Genomic DNA, 14,921 nt, shown 5'->3' with positions numbered 1-14,921 from the left:
TTCACAATTTCCTGAACAGTGTTCTCAGAACTCACTATTACTTGCCCTCCCCTTCTCTAGCAATCGCAAGCCAGTGCCCAACTTATTTGTCTAGACCCATCCACCAGGCCCATTTCTATAAGGATATTTCTTATTCTCCAGGTTTGGATATGTTTCCTCCTGACTTGGAATCACTCACTTTGTGCTTTGCACCTCTCTCGTAACACTGAACTCTTTCAGCTTTCAGTCCTTACTATGCACGTGTATGTTTTCTTTACCTTATTGGGCTTCAAGGTCCCCTAGAGATGACTATTTGGTTGTAATCCCTATTAGCAGGCTTTTGTGCTAGGAAGTTCTCATGAATATACGACCTCCTGGATGGTTAATAAATGACAGACATAATGAATGAATAAAGGTTAATTTTACAGCCAAGCCACTTCCTTGATTTCCTACAGTTTAAATTAGTGGAGAATGAAGGAAGGTTGTTGAGCCCTCTTTGTCCTTCCTATCCCCAGCACTTATCACATTTCTTTGCTTCTGGGCAGCAGAGTGTCTCACTCTGGGAAATCTTTAGCTCTGGCTTTGAGGCTTTATGTGATTATTATATTACTTGAATAGGGTGAGGTCCATGCCAATTGAATGGTATACACAATTAATGGTGTAGGAATTAAGTGGAAGAACTCCAATGAGTGCTGTCCTTATTCATTGTTACAGGAAACGTGCATTCTGTCTGCTAACTAGGAGTTCTACATGCAGCATATTCATTTATTCATGTTTATTTTCTTGTTGGATATTTTATACAGTCATTTACAACGGGGTGAAAAGAACTGAATTCAAAGAATCTGATTCCCAGCCCTGAACTATCATTTATTAGGTATATATTCTTGGCTAATCACTTTATGGTCCTCTGGTTTCTCATCTAAAAAAAATGGAGATGTTGATACTTGCAGGATTAGTGTGGAGATCAAATTTAAAAATGGACACAAACTGCTTTGGAAAATATGAAGTGCTTTAAATATCAGATCAGGTGTGGGGATATGTGTATGGGGGTTAAGTTAGAGATACTTGTCTTCAGGCAAGTACTTGGAGGTGTGGGAAGCAGACTGAGCTCCCATGCAACTGACAACAGAGACAAGAAACTTTGGGTCTGAGATGCTGGTTATAACAATAAGCTTTAACTGATTTGGAGATGGCCAGGATGGGGGTGGGTTGAGAATAAAATGTTGCCCCCTATGGAAAGGGTAGAGGCATTTCTTAGGAACAGCAGTAAACAGCTTCATATTTGTGGTCTAGAGGGAAACAGGGCAACTATTTCCTAATGATAAAGTGCTGAGTGTCTTACAGTTTATAGAAGGCTTTTGCCATTCATTCAGCAGATATTTATTTTGTGCCTACTGTGTGTTTACTGTGAACAGATAAATGATAATGCAATAGAGTAAGTGGTATTAAAGAGTATATTCATTCATTCATTCAAATATTTATTAACTGTCCACTTATGTTTAAGCACTATTGTAAGTATTGACAATACAATTGTGAATAAAATAGAGAAAACTCCCTGCTCTCATGGATCTTACATTCTAATATGGGAGACAGCTACTACAAAAAATTAAGTAAAATACATAGTATACTAGATGGCGATAAGTGCCAAGAAAGAAAAAAGGAAAAGCAGAGAATGAAGTAGGAAATGGTGGAGCAAAATAGGGGAGCTTTACAATTTTAAATAAGATTGAGTGCTGTCTTAGTTTTATTCAGGCTGATACAAGAAAATAGCACAAACTAGATAGCTTATAAACAACAGAAGTTTATTTCTTACAGTTCTGGAGTCTGGAAAGTCCAAGATCAAGGCACCAGGATGTTGTGTTTTGGTAAGAACATTTTCCTGGTTCGTAGCCAGTACCTTTTCACTGTGTCCTCACATTGTGGAAGGGCCTAGGTAGCTCTGTGGGATCTCTTTTATAGGAACCACAATCCGAATCATGAGGGTTCCAATGAGCCTAATCACTGCCCAAAGGTCCCACTTACTAATACCATCACATTTGCAAGGTTAGGATTTCAACGAATTTGGCGGGGGGGACACAAACATTCAGACCACAGCAAGTACCTTACCCATAGACAATGTAAAGAAAAGACCCAAAAGGGGTAAGGAAGCAAGTCATGTGATTATCTCGGGGTAGAGGAAAAAACTATGAGGTAAAAGCAGAATTGCTATGTTTGAACCTGGGGTGAAGGTTGGAGTAAAGTGAGCAAGGGAGGGAAGGGAATTGTATGAGTTGAGATGAGAAAAGTTATGTGGGTTAGATCTTATAAGGCCTTGTAGGAATTTAGGTTTTATGCTGAATTAATTGGGGAACTTTGGGAGAATTTTCAGCAGATGGTTTAAATGACCTGATTGTGTTTCAGTGAGAGCACTCTGGCTACTATATTGAGAATAGATTGTAAGAGGGCAAAGGAGGAAGAGAGAGAGCAGTCATAGGGCTACTGCAATATCCAGGTAAGAGATGGTGATTGCAAAGTAGAGTGGTAGGAGGGAAGATGGGAATTAGGAGTCAGATTCTGGGTACTTCTTTTAAATTGCAGTATAGTTAATTTACAGTGTTGAGTTAGTCTCAAGTGTACAGAAAAGTAATTCATATATATATATGCATATATATATATCAATATGTAGATATATTCCTTATCAGATTCTCTTCCATTATAGGTTATTACAAGATATTAAGTATAGTTCCTTGTACTATACAGTAGGTCTCTGTTGTTTACTTGTTTTATATACATTGGTGTATATATGTTAATCCCAAACTCCTAATTTATCTCCACCCTCCTGCTGTCCTCTTTGGTAACCATAAGTTTGTTTTCTATATTTCTGAGTCTATTTCTGTTTTGCAAATAAGTTCATTTGTGTCAGTGTTTTAGATTCCACATATAAGTGATATGAAATTATTCTGTCTTTGTTTGACTTATTTTATTTAATATGATGATCTCTAGGTCCATTCATGTTGCTACAAATGGCATTATTTCATTTTTTATGGCTATATATATGTGTGTATGTATACAAGCCACATTTCTTTATCCATTCATCTGCTAATGGACATTCAGGTTGTTTCCATATCTTGGCTATTGTGAATAGTGCTGCTATAAACATAGAGGTACATGATATGTTTTGAAAGTAAAGCGAGCAGAATTTGATGACAGATTGGATGTGGGACATGAGAGAAAGTGAACATTCAGTGATAGCACCTGAGGAGACAACTGTCTCCAAAAAAATTGTTACTAAGAATTATATTAAAGAATGTACTGTCTGTTTTCTTCTAGGAGTTTTATGGTTTGTAATCTTACATTTAGGTCTTTAATACATTTTTATTTTATTTTTGTCTATAATGTTTTAGAATGTTCTAGTTTCATTCTTTTACATATAGCTGTCCAGTTTTCCCAGCAACACTTATTGAAGAGACTGTCTTTTTCCCATTGTACATTCTTGCCTCCTTTCTTGTATCAGATGACCATATGCATATGTGTTTATTTCTGGGTTCTCTAATCTGATCCATTGATCTATTTATCTGTCTTTCTGCCAATATCATACTGTTTTGATTACTTTGTAGTATAGCCTGAAGGGCATGATAGTTCCATCTTTGTTCTTTAATCTTAATATTTCTTTGGCTAGTTGGGGTCTTTTGTGGTTCCATACATACTGTAGGAATATTTCTTGTAGTTCTGTAAGAATGTCATGGGTATTTTGAGAGAAATTGCATTAAATCGGTAGATTTCTTGGGTGGCATCACCATTTCACTGAAATTAATTTTCCTCATTCATGAACATGGAATATTTTTCCATTTATTTGTATCATCTTCAATTTCTTTCATCATTGTCTCAGTTTCAGAGTATAGATTGTTCACCCCCATGGTTAGGTTTATTCCTAGATATTTTATTCTTTTTGATGCTATTTCATTTTTTTAATTTTTATTTTTAATTGAAAGATAATTACTTTATAATGTTGTATTGGATTCTGCAAAAAAAATTGATGCTATTTTAAATGGGATGTGATTTTTTTTTTTGCTTTCTCTTTCTGATAGTTCATTATCGTACAGTGTATAGAAAAGAAACAAGTTTCTGTATATTAATATTGTAACTTGCAAATGTACCAAATTCATTTATTAGTTCTAATAGTTTTTTTTTGGTGGAGACTTTGACATTTTTCATATGTAGTATTATGTCATTTGCAAATAATGACAGCTTTACTTCTTTCCTTACAATTTGGATGCCTTTTATTTTTTTTTCCTTGTCTGATTGCTGTGTCAAGGACTCCTAGTACTATGTTAAATAGAAGTGACAAGAGTGTGGATCCTTGTCTTCCTCCTGATTTTAAAGGAAAAGCTTTCAGTTTTTTATCATTGAATATGATGTTAACTGTGGGTTTGTTCTAAATGGTCTTTCTTATGTTCCTTCTATACCAAATTTAATGAAAATTTTTATCATGGATTGATGATGTTGAATTTGGTCAAATCTTTTCTTTTTCCTCCATCTATTGAGATGATCATGTGATTTTATTCTTCGTTTTGTTACTGTGGTATATTTCATTAATTGATATACAAATAGTGAACCATCCTTGCATCCCTGGAATAAATCCCACTTGATCATGGTGTATGGCCCTTTTTACATGTCATTAAAATTTTGATTTGCGGATATTTACATCTATATTTACCAGAGATGTTGGCCTGTAATTTTCTTTTTCTTTTCTTTTTTTGTAGTGTTTTTCTCTGATTTTGGTTTCAGGGTAATGGTAGTCTTGTAGAATAAATTTGGGAAATTCCCTCCTCTTTCAATTTTTTGGAATAATTTGGGGAGGATAAATATTAACTCTTCTTTATATGTTTCATAGAATTCCCCCATGAAGCCACCTGTTCCTGGACTTCTGTTTGTCAGAATTTTTTTTTTTCATTTGAACTTTTAATTTTGTATTGGGATATAGCCTATTAACAATGTTGTGATAGTTTCAGGTGAACAGTGAAGGGACTCAGCCATATGTATACAAATATCCATTCACCCCCTCCCAGGCTGGCACATAACACTGGGCAGAGTTCCATGTATTACACAATAAGTCCTTATTGGTTGTCTGTTTTAAATATAGCAGTGTGCACATGACACTCTCAAACTCCGTAAGTGTCTCTTCCCTCTGGCAACCATAAGTTTATTTTATAAGTCTGTGAGTTTCTTTTTCGTAAGTTTATTTGTATCATTTCTTTTCAGATTCTACATATAGAGGATGTCATATGATATTTCTCCTTCTTTATCTGACTTACTTCACTCATGACACTCTCTAGGTCCATCCATGTTGCTGTAAATGGCATTATTTCATTCTTTTCAATGGCTGAGTATATATATACACCACATCTTCTTTATCCATTACACTGTCAACAGACATCTAAGTTCCTTCCATGTCTTCCATGTCTTGGCTATGATAAACAGTGCTGCAATGAACATTGGTGTGTATATGTCCTTTTGAGTCATGTTTTTTCTCCAGATATATGCCCAGGAGTGGGATTGTAGGGTCATATGGTAACTCTATTTTTAGTTTTTAAAAGAACCTTCATACTATTCTCCTTAGTAGCTGTATGAATTTACATTCCTACCAACAGTGTAGGAAGGTTACCTTCTTTCCACACCCTCTCCAGCATTTGTTCTTGGTGGATTTTTTTGACGATGGCCATTCTGGCTGGTGTGAGGTGATATCTCATTATAGATTTGATTTGCATTTCTCTAATAATTAGCAACATTGAACATATTTCCATGTGAATATTGGCCATCTGTATGTCTCCTTTGGAGAAATTGTTTAGGTCTTCTGCCCATTTTTTGAGTGAGTTGTTTGTTTTGATGCTGTTAAATCATCATAAACTGTGAATTTGGGGAACTAATACCTTATTGGTCACATCATTTGCAAATATTTTCTCCCTATCTGTGGGCTGTCTTTCCGTTTTATTTATTGTTTCCTTTGTTGTTAAAAAATATTTGCATTTAAGTAGGTCACACTTGTTTAATTTTGCTTTTATTTCCATGATTCTGGGAGACAGATTGAAAAAGATGTTGCTGTGATTTATGTCAGAGAGTGTTCTGTCTATGTTTTCCTCTAGAAGTTTTACAGTTTCCGGCTCACAATAGGTCTTTAATTCATCTTGAGCTTATTTTTTGTGTATAATGTTAAAGAATGAACCAATCTCATTTTTTACAAGTCATTGTCCAGTTTTCCCAGCACCATTTATTGAAGAGACTTTCTTTCCAACATTGTGGAGTCTTGCCTCTTTGTCATAGATTAATTGACCATAGAGGCATGGGCTTATTCTGGGTTTCTATTCTGTTCCATTGATTTATATTTCTATTTTTGTGCCAGTACCATGTTATTTTGATGACCATAGTAGGTAATCTGAGATCAGGGAGCCTGATTCCTCCATTCTCAAGATTACTTTGGATATTCGGATTCTTTTGTGTCTCCATACAAAATTTGTGATTCTTTGTTCTAGTTCTGTGAAAAATGCCATTGGTAATTTGATAGGGATTCCATTCAATCTGTAGATTGACTTGGGTATTATTGTCATTTTGACAATATTGATTCATCCAGTCTATGAACATGGAATATCTTTCCATCTGTTTATGTCTTTGATTTCTTTCATCATCTTAAAGTTTTTGGAGTACAGGTCTTTTGTCTCCTTAAGAAGGTTTATTCCTAGGTGTTTTATTCCTTTTGATGTGATGGCAAATGAAATTATTTCTTGAATTTCTCTTTGTAATGTTTCATTGTTAGTATATAGAAATGAAACATATTACTGTGTATTACTTTTGTAACCTGAAATTTTAACAAATTCATGGATGAGTTCTAGTAGTTTTCTGATGGCATCTTTAGGATCTTCTATGCATGGTATCATATCATATGCAAATAGTGACAGTTTAACTTATTTTCCAATTTGGATTCCCTTTACTTCTTTCTCTTCTTTGATTGCTGTAGCTGGGAATTCCAAAATTATGTTGAATAAGAGTGTAAAGAGTGAACATTCTTGTCTTGTTCCTGGTGTTAGAGGAGAGGATTTCAGCTTTTCACAACTGAATATGATTCTAGCTGTAGGTTTGTCATATATGGCCTTATTATGTCAAGGTGCTGAAGAATTGATCCTTTTGAACTGTGGTGTTGGAGAAGACTCTTGAGAGTCCCTTGGACAGCAAGGAGATCCAGCCAGTCCATCCTAAAGGAAATAAGTCCTGGATATTCATTGGAAGGACTGATGCTGAAGCTGAAATTCCAATACTTTGGCCACCTGATGCATGCAAAGATGTTATTCATTTGAAAAGACCCTGATGCTGGGAAAAATTGAAGGTGGTAGGAGAAGAGGATGACAGAGGATGAGATGGTTGGATGGCATCATTGACTCAATGGACATGAGTTTGAGTAGACTCCGGGAATTGGTGATGGACAGGGAGGCCTGGTGTGCTGCAGTCCAAGGGGTTGCAAAGAGTCAGACATGACTGAGTGACTGAAATGAGCTGAACTGATGTCAAGGTATGTTCCCTCCATGCCCACTTTCTATAGAGTTTTTATGATAAATGAATGCTGAATTTTTTCAAAATCTTTTTCTGCCTCCATTGAGATTATCATATGTCTTCTATTCTTCCATTTGTTAATGTGATATATCACATTGATTGATTTGTGGATGTTGAAAAATCCTCGTGTCACTTGGATGAATCCCACTTGATCATGGTATATGATCTTTTTAATGTATTGTTGGATATAGATTGCTAGTATTTTCTTGAAGATTTTTGTGTCTATGTTCATCAGTAATATTGGCCTGCAATTTTCTTTTTTTTGTGGTACCTTTGTCTGGTTTTGGTATCTGGGTGATATTGGCCTCATAAAATGAGTATCAAAGTTTTCCTTCCCCTGCAATTTTTTGGAACAGTTTCAGAAGGATTGGAGTTAACTCTTCTCTAAATGTTTGATAACATTTGCCTGTGAAGCCATCAGGTCGAGGACTTTTTTTTGTTGGAAAGTTTTCAATCAGTTTCAATTTCAGTGCTTGTGATCGATCTGGTCATACTTTCTATTTCTTCCTGGTCCAGTCTAGGGAGACTGTACCTTTCTAAGAGTTTGTCCATATCTTCCAGATTGCCCATGAATGTCCAATAGTGGCATACAACTGTTCACAGTAGTCTCTTATGAGCTTTTCTATTTCTATGGTGTCCATTGTAACTTCCCCTTTTTCATTTCTAATTTTATTGATTTGAGTCCTCTCCCTTTTTATCTTGATGAATCTGGCTAAAGGTTTATCAATTACATCTACCTTTTCAAAGAAGCAGCTTTTAGTTTCTTTGATCTTTGTGTTTGCTTTTTGTCTCTATTTCATTTCTTTCTGCTCTGACCTCTATGATATCTTTCCATCACTAACTTTAGGTTTGTTTGTTCTTCTTTCTCTAGTATTTTAAAATGTAAGGTTAGGTTGTTTATTTGAGAGTTTTCTTGTTTCTTGACGTAAGATTGTATTTCTATGTACTTCCCTCTTAGAACTTCTTATGCTGCATCCATTAAGTTTTCAACCATTGTGGTCTTGTTTTCATTTGTCTGTAGGTATTTTTTAATTTCCTCTTTGGCTTCTTTAGTGATCCATTTGTTGTTTTGTAGGAGTGGTGGCTGTGCAGGCACAGGAGGGCCTAGAGGAGCTATCCCACATTGAAGGTCAGGAACGGTGGCGGTAAGGAGATACTCCTCATCCAAGGTAAGGAACAGTGGCTGTGCTTTGCTGGAGCAGCTGTGAAGAGATACCCCATGCCAAGGTAAGAGAAACCCAAGTAAGATGGTAGGTGTTGCAAGAGGGCATCAGAGGGCAGACACATTGAAACCATACTCACAGAAAACTAGTCAATCTAATGACACTAGGACCACAGCCTTGTCTAACTCAATGAAACCAAGCCATGCCTGTGGGGCAACCCAAGATGGGCGGGTCATGGTGGTGAGGTCTGACAGAATGTGGTCCACTGGAAAAGGGAATGGCAAGCCACTTCAGTATTCTTGCCTTGAGAACCCCATGAACAGTATGAAAAGGCAAAATGATAGGATACTGAAAGAGGAACTCCCCAGGTCAGTAGGTGCCCAATATGCTACTGAGATCAGTGGAGAAATAACTCTAGAAAGAATGAAGGGATGGAGCCAAAGCAAAAACAATACCCAGTTGTGGATGTGACTGATGATAGAAGCTAGATCCGATGCTGTAAAGACCAATACTGCATAGGAGCCTGGAATGATAGGTCCATGAATCAAGCAAATTTGAAGTGGTCAAGCAAGAGATGGCAAGAGTGAACGTCGACATCCTAGGAATCAGCGAACTAAAATGGACTGGAATGGGTGAATTTAACTCAGATGATCATTACATCTACTACTGCAGGCAGGAATCCCTCAGAAGAAATGGAGGAGCCATCATAGTCAACAAAAGAGTCCAAAATGCAGTACTTGGATGCAATCTCAAAAACGACAGAATGATCTCTGTTCATCTCCAAGGCAAACCATTCAGTATCACAGTTATCCAAGCCTATGCCCCAACCAGTAACGCTGAAGAAACTGAAGTTGAATGGTTGTATGAAGACCTACAAGATCTTTTGGAACTAACACCCCAAAAAGATGTCCTTTTCATTATAGGGGACTGGAATTCAAAAGTAGGAAGTCAAGAAACACCTGGAGTAACAGGCAAATTTGGCCTTGGAATGCAGAATGAGGCAGGGCAAAGACTCATAGAGTTTTGCCAAGAAAATGCACTGGTCATAGCAAACACCCTCTTCCAACAACACAAGAGAAGACTCTACACATGGACATCACCAGATGGTCAACACCGAAATCAGATTGATTATATTCTTTGCAGCCAAAGATGGAGAAGCTCTATATAGTCAACAAAAACAAGACCGGGAGCTGACTGTGGCTCAGATCATGAACTCATTACCAAATTCAGACTTAAATTGAAGAGAGTAGGGAAAACCACTAGACCATTCAGGTATGACCTAAATCAAATCCCTATGATTATACAGTGGAAGTGAGAAATAGATTTAAGGGCCTAGATCTGATAGATAGAGTGCCTGATGAACTATGAAATGAGGTTCATGACATTGTACAGGAGACAGGGATCAAGACCATCCCCAAGGAAAAGAAATGGAAAAAAGCATAATGGCTGTCTGGGGAGGCCTTACAAATAGCTGTGAAAAGAACAGAGGCAAAAAGCAAAGGAGAAAAGGAAAGATATAAGCACCTGAATGCAGAGTTCCAAAGAATAGCAAGAAGAGATAAGAAAGCCTTCTTCAATGATCAATGCAATGAAATAGAGGAAAAGAACAGAATGGGAAAGACTAGAGATCTCTTCAAGAAAATTAGAGATACCAAGGGAACATTTCATGCAAAGATGGGCTCGATAAAGGACAGAAATGGTGTGGACCTAACAAAAGCAGAAGATATTAAGAAGAGGTAGCAAGAATACATGGAAGAACTGTACAAAAAAGATCTTCATGACCCAGATAATCATGATGATGTGATCACTAATCTAGAGCCAGACATCTTGGAATGTGAAGTCAAGTGGGACTTAGAAAGCATCACTATGAACAAAGCTAGTGGAGGTGATGGAATTCCAGTTGAGCTGTTTCAAATCCTGAAAGATGATGCTGTGAAAGTGCTGCACTCAATGTGCCAGCAAGTTTGGAAAACTCAGCAGTGGCCACAGGACTGGAAAAGGTCAGTTTTCATTCCAATCCCAAAGAAAGGCAATGCCAAAGAATGCTCAAACTACCGCACAATTGCACTCATCTCACATGCTAGTAAAGTATTGCTCAAAATTCTCCAAGCCAGACTTCAGCAATACATGAACCGTAAACTCCCTGATGTTCAAGCTGGTTTTAGAAAAGGTGGAGGAACCAGAGATCAAATTGCCAACATCCGCTGGATCATGGAAAAAGCAAGAGAGTTCCAGAAAAACATCTGTTTCTGCTTTATTGACTATGCCAAAGCCTTTGACTGTGTGGATCAGAATAAACTGTGGAAAATTCTGAAAGAGATGGGAATACCAGACCACCTAGCCTGCCTCTTGAGAAATCTGTATGCAGGCCAGGAACCAACAGTTAGAACTGGACATGGAGCAACAGACTGGTTTCAAATAGGAAAAGGAGTACGTCAAGGCTGTATATTGTCACCCTGCTTATTTAACATCTATGCAGAGTACATCATGAGAAACGCTGGGCTGGAAGAAGCACAAGCTGGAATCAAAATTGCCGGGAGAAATATCAATAACCTCAGATATGCAGATGACACCACCCTTATGGCAGAAAGTGACGAGGAACTAAGAAGCCTGTTGATGAAAGTGAAAGAGGAGAGTGAAAAAGTTGACTTAAAGCTCAACATTCAGAAAATGAAGATCATGGCTTCTGGTCCCATCACTTCATGGGAAATAGATGGGGAAACAGTAGAGACAGTGTCAGACTTTATTTTTGGGGGCTCCACAATCACTGCAGATGGTGACTCCAGCCATGAAATTAAAGGACGCTTACTCCTTGGAAGAAAAGTTGTGATCAACCTAGATAGTATATTCAAAAGCAGAGACATTACTTTGCCAACTAAGGTCCGTCTAGTCAAGGCTATGGTTTTCCCTATGGTCATGTATGGATGTGAGAGTTGGACTGTGAAGAAGGCTGAGCGCTGAAGAATTGATGCTTTTGAACTGTGGTCTTGGAGAAGACTCTTGAGGGTCCCTTGAACTGCAAGGAGATCCAACCAGTCCATTCTGAAGGAAATCAGCCCTGGGATTTCTTTGGAAGGAATGATGCTAAAGCTGAAGCTCCAGTACTTTGGACACCTCATGCGAAGAGTTGACTCATTGGAAAAGACTCTGATGCTCGGAGGGATTGTGGGCAGGAGGAAAAGGGGACAGCCCACGATGAGATGGCTGGATGGCATCACAGACTCGATGGACGTGAGTCTGGGTGAACTCCGGGAGATGGTGATGGACAGGGAGGCCTAGCATGCTGCGATTCATGTGGTCACAAGAGTCGGACATGACTGAGTGACTGAACTGAACTGAACTGAGCATATTGTTTAGCCACATGTTTATCGTTTTTTTTTAGAGTTTTTTTCTTGTAGTTTATTTATAATCTCATAGTGTTGTGATCAGAAAAGATGCTTGATATGATTTCAGTTCTCTTAAATTTACCAAGGTTCACCCAGCACGTGGTTAATCCTGGAGAATGTTCCGAGTGCCCTTGAGAAGATTGTGTAGTCTGATCCTTTTGAATGGAATATTTTATAAGTATCAATTAAGACCAATTCATCTAAAGTGTCATTTAAGGCCTTGTTTCCTTATTAATTTTCTGTTTGGATGATCTGTCCATTGATGAAAGTGCAGTGTTAAAGTCCACTACTATTATTCTGTCACTGTCAGTTTCTCTGTTTATGGTTAGTATTTGCCTTATGTCAGTTTCTCTGTTTATGGTTGTTAGTATTTGCCTTATATATTGAGGTGCTCATATGTTGTGTGCATATATATTTATAGTTGTTATATCTTCTTGGATTGAACCCTTGATCATTATGTAATACCTTTCTTTGTCTCTTATAATACTCTTTGTTTTAAAGTCTATTTTGTCTCATAGGAGTATTGCTACTCCAGCTTTCTTTTGATTTCCATTTGCATGGAATATCTTCTCCCATCCCCTTACTTTCAGTCTATAAGTATCCCTAGGTCTGATGTGGGTCTCCTGTAGAAAGTATATATATTGGTCTTGTTTTTGTATCCACCCAGATGACAGAGGATGAGCTGGTTGGATGAAATCACTGACTCAACGGACATGAGATTGAGCAAGCTCTGGGAGTTGGTGATGGACAGGTAAGCCTGGCATGCTGCCGTCCATGGGGTCACAAAGAGTCGGACATGACTGAGTGACTGAACTGACGGAGCCAGTCTATGTCTTTTGGTTGATGCATTAAGTCCATTTACATTTAAGATAATTATCTATGTGTATTATCCTATTACCATTTTGTTAATTGTACTGGGCTTATTTATTTATTTTTTTGTAGATCTCTTCCTTCTCTTGTGTTTCCTGCCTAGAGAATTCCTTTAGCATTTGTTGTACAGCTGGATTGTTGGTGCTGAATTCTCTTAACTTTTGCTTGTCTGTAAAGCTTTTGATTTCTCCATCAAATCTGAAGGAAAGTCTTGCTGGGTAGAGTATTCTTGGCTGGTGGTTCTTCACTTTTATTCCCTTCTGGCTTGTAGAGTTTCTGTTGAGAAATCAGCTGATAACCTTATAGGAGTTCCCTTGTATGTTATTTGTCATTTTTCCCTTGTTGCTTTTAATATTTTATCTTTGTTTTTAATTTTTGTCAGTTGGGTTACTATGTGTCTCTGTGTGTTCCTCCTTGAGTTTATTGTGCCTAGGATTCTCTTTGCTTCTTGGACTTGGTTGACTATTTCCTTTCCCATTTTAAGGAATTTTTCAGCTAGTATTTCTTACAATATTTTCTTGGGTCCTTTCTCTCTCCTCTTTCTGGGACCCCTATAATGCGAATGTTGGTGTGTTTAATGTTGTCCCAGAGGTCTCTTAGGCTGTCTTCATTTTTTTTCATTCTTGTATCTATATTCTGTTCCGTGACAGCAATTTCCACCATTCTTTCCTTCAGGACACTTATCTGTTCTTCTGCCTCAGTTATTCTGCTATTGATTCCTTCTAAGTATATTGTTCATCTCTGTTTGTTCTTTAGTTCTTCTAGCTGTTTGGTAAACATTTCTAGCATCTTCTCAATCTTTACCTCTATTCTTTTTCTGAGATCCTGGATCATGTTCACTATCATTATTTTGAAATATTTTTCTGGAAGGTTGCCTGTCTCTACTTCATTTGGTTGTTTTGAGGGGTTTTATCTTGTCCCTTCATCTGGGACGAAATCCTCTGCTTTTTTTTTATATCATGATTAACATTCTGTGGTGTGGTTTTGGTTCTACTCACTGTGGGATTGTGGTTCTTTTTTCTTCTGTCTGCCTCCTGGGGGGTGAGGTTGTATAAATTTAAGAGGCTTGTATAAACTTCCTGATGGGAAGGACTGGTGGTGGGGAAAACTGGGTCTTGCTCTGATAGGCAGGTCCATGCTCAATAAAACCTTAATCCAATTATCTGCTGATGGGTGCAGTTGAGCTCCCTCCTTGTTAGTTGTTTGGCCTGAGGCGACCCTGCCTGCTGTCTATGGGTTCTGTGATAGGGTTAAATGGTGACCTCCAAGAGGACTTATGCCAAAGGGTCCTTTCCAGGACTACTGCTGCCAGTGCCCCAGTCCCAATGGTGAGCCACTGTCGACCCACACCTCCCCAGGAGACCCTCCAACACTAGCAGGTAGGTCTGGCTCAGTCTCCTGTTGGGTCACTGGGTTTCACCTGGGTTTTGGCAAACACAGGATTTTGTTTGTGTCCTCCAAGACTGGAGTCTCTGTTTCCTCCAGTCCTGTGGAAGTCCTGTAATCAAATCCCACTAGCTTTCAAAGACAGGTTCCCTAGGGATTCCCAGTCCCTTTGCCTGATCCCCAGGCTGGGAAGACTGACATGAGGCTCCGAACCTTCACAACAGTGGGAGAACTTTTTGGTATTATTCTTCTTCAGATTGTGGCTCACCTATCTGGCGGGTATGGAATATAATTTTATTGTGTTTGCACCCCTCCTACCATCTCACTGTGGCTTCTTCTTTGTCTTTGGTCATGGGGTATCTTTTTTGGTGAGTTCCAGCATCCTTCTGTTGATGGTTGTTCAACAGCTATTTGTGATTTTTGGTGCTCTTGCAGGAGGAGATGAGCACACATCCTTCTATTCTACCATCTTGAAACACAAGCCCAGTAGACAATTTTTATAGTCTTAAGACAAGGAAAATTCCCTCTGGAAGTTTGGCATTAGGTGATTGGTTAG

This window comes from Capricornis sumatraensis, chromosome X (assembly GCF_032405125.1).
Source record: "Capricornis sumatraensis isolate serow.1 chromosome X, serow.2, whole genome shotgun sequence".
Taxonomy (NCBI): Eukaryota; Metazoa; Chordata; class Mammalia; order Artiodactyla; family Bovidae; genus Capricornis; species Capricornis sumatraensis.
The sequence above is the reverse complement of the archived record's forward strand: the minus strand, read 5'-3'. Positions refer to the sequence as shown.